Source organism: Theobroma umbraticum, unplaced genomic scaffold, assembly GCF_002168275.2.
Source record: "Theobroma umbraticum cultivar Fairchild unplaced genomic scaffold, ASM216827v3 scaffold_44.0, whole genome shotgun sequence".
In the NCBI taxonomy this organism is placed as follows: Eukaryota; Viridiplantae; Streptophyta; class Magnoliopsida; order Malvales; family Malvaceae; genus Theobroma; species Theobroma umbraticum.
The window spans coordinates 8,907,815-8,910,441 of record NW_018397255.1 but is presented as its reverse complement, the minus strand read 5'-3'; the positions used below and the strand labels follow the sequence as shown (position 1 = coordinate 8,910,441).

The following is a 2,627-nucleotide window of genomic DNA, read 5'->3' as shown; positions in this document are numbered from 1 at the left end:
GACTTGGGGTCCAGAATGTTAATTGTGGGTAGTTTGTGATCTGTGCCTAATTTTCTTGCATAACCTATTATGATGCGGACACTAGATAATTACAAACTTATCAATTGTGATTTGTGATCTTAGATTCTTGGATATAGTTTCCTTCCATTGATCAATTATTATGATGTGAACACCTATTTTGATTTCTAAAGCCTTAAGACATTAGAAAAAACTGAAAGAAGATTGTTGGATGTAGTTTCCTTCCATTGATCAATCATTTGATGTATTTTCCTTCAGATGGTGTTTCTTATATTTTTTAGTTGTGAGTATAATTAAATTAATAAACTACCTTATTTCCTGTGTATCCATGGGATAGGTCTGTTTGATATCCAGAAAATGCTTAGTAATGGTCGGACAAGTGGGAATGCTGGGTGAATCAGACAAGGTTGGGTACAGCTGGGATCATCTTTGGACTTTTGAGTAGTACTACAATAGATTATGCTTATGACCCACTCAAACTGGTCTAAGGAGTAATTGACTTGAGACTAGTGCAAGTTGCATGTGTTCTTGTTAAGTCTTATTAAGGTCTTGCCCCGAGGTTAATAGGGTTTATAGCTGTTTCTAATCCTTAGACTGGTCTTTATATTTTTTGTTGTTGATTACCATTTTGACTTGTTGTAGACTTTGCTTTTGGGTTTTACTTGGAACTATAGTTGAAAGCTTAAAAGCTGCTAAAAACGTTAGACCTATTGCATGTTAAGGATTTTCAACTTGTTATCTTGTTTTATGAGTGAAAACTGCTTGATAAATACACTCAATATTTTGTCTGTATCTGTCCTATTATAAGAGTAGCTCTTTTAATATGTCTAAAATTTCAAATTAGAATGATATACATTTTATTTTTGAAATAAGAATGATGGGGATGATTGGATAGGATTAAAACTCGTGGTTTATAGCCGGATGATATGATCCTTTTGAGCCCTAGGTCCCACTTTGTCTCTGCTGGATCTGTTTGTGGGACTACCTTAGAAAAAAGGAATTTTTCCTCTACCCAACAATTATGGGTTGAGATGTGAAAGCTCTTTTGTCCTTGTATGTGCAAGTGTAAAATGGGAGAGTGGGGAGCTCATATTTGGTGTTTTGAATAAGATGATGTTTTCATTGTTTATTTATTTATTTATTTTGTTTTATAAAGACTGCCTCAAAGGCCATTGTTTTTCCCTGATGTTGGAAGATTGAATATCTTAGCATGCATGTAATTATTAATCTCCAAATGCACATATTTGTTTGTTTTCTGTTGTTCTTTTGCTACCATTGCTGTTTTGTTTTCGTTGTCCTTTCATGTTGGTTGGATTTTAATACAGTTCTCTTTTTTCTACAGTTGAATAGGGTTGTCACAGGACCAAGAAATCCCGGAGTTATTGGTGATAGATCTGGATCTTTTTCAAGGGAAAGTAAGTAGAATTATGCCATTTTTATGCAATTATGTTGCAGTTATAATCTTTATTAATGAATGAACAAGGTAATGTTGATTGATATTTGAAAAACAATAGAATTTTTATTCCACTTTTTTGGTTGAAATTTTTCAACCCAAGCACCCCTCAGCCCCTCTCCCTGGAACAGCAGTGCCACCCTTTATAATAGTTTTTTTATTTCTTTTGTTCTTTTGACCCTCTAAATTTTTTATTCACTGAGTAAGACTTGAGACAGGGCTTTTCTGCTGAGGACTTGATTGTTGGTCTGGAAATTCTTAATATTGCCAATTTATGAGGCATATTTTTTTTTTGGGAAAAATTTTGAGACATTCTTTATTTGTTTTATTTGGATGTGATAATCTTTTACATAGAAATGTATCTGTACTAAAACCAAATGACAATAGGATGAAGCTGCTACTAGTTTTATTGTAATCCATGTGAAATAATGCCACGTAACACCCTCCCTTTTTTGTAGGCTTAATAATAATAACCCAAACAAATGTGCCTACTATGGGGGCAATAAATATGGGTAGTAAACAATGAATAACAAACAACTTGGAGTTTGATACCTTGTAAAGAAACAAAAACAGTAATGGAGGTTTGGTATTTCTATGTTGGTGATGCTTTTGATGGAAACAGGTTTGGTATTTCTCTTACAGTGCATTTGCATCATTACAAAGTTTTGTTAATCTGGTTTTGTATATTAGAAATTTTCAATTTAATTTATGTTACTAAATTTTGGTAACTAAAGGATAAAAATTTTGATGTAGATGGCATCTATTTTAAAGGGCTTCTCCTCTTTCGTAGGCTATCCATGGCTAAAGATTTTCCTAGATGCTACTTTGTAAAGAAGGCAACTTTAGCCTTAACTTCTGTATTCCTTGCTACTTTCCTGGAAAATGCCCTTTACCACCCAAGTAGTTTATTATATTAAGTAGTGCAACTTTATTTGTTGTTATTTTGTCTTTAAATGTTTCTTGGTACTGTTTTTTTATATTTTCTTTTTCTTTTTCCTGTTTTTCTTTCTATCAGTTTCTTATTGTATCTTGGTACAGAGTTTACATTTGGTTAAACTGTTCGACTTGTTTTGTCTTTCTGAAGCACTGCAATTAGCCTTGCCTTTTTGTGTTGCTACTTTTGAAGCACATGCTTTATTCATTGATGCCTCTCTTC

The 2,627-nt window shown here is 33.0% G+C and overlaps 1 protein-coding gene across 1 annotated transcript in view; it reads left to right on the top strand.

The window, feature by feature from the left end:
- LOC110429153 (zinc transporter 8-like) overlaps window positions 1–2,627 on the top strand; it is a 9,905-nt gene that overhangs the window by 5,195 nt on the left and 2,083 nt on the right.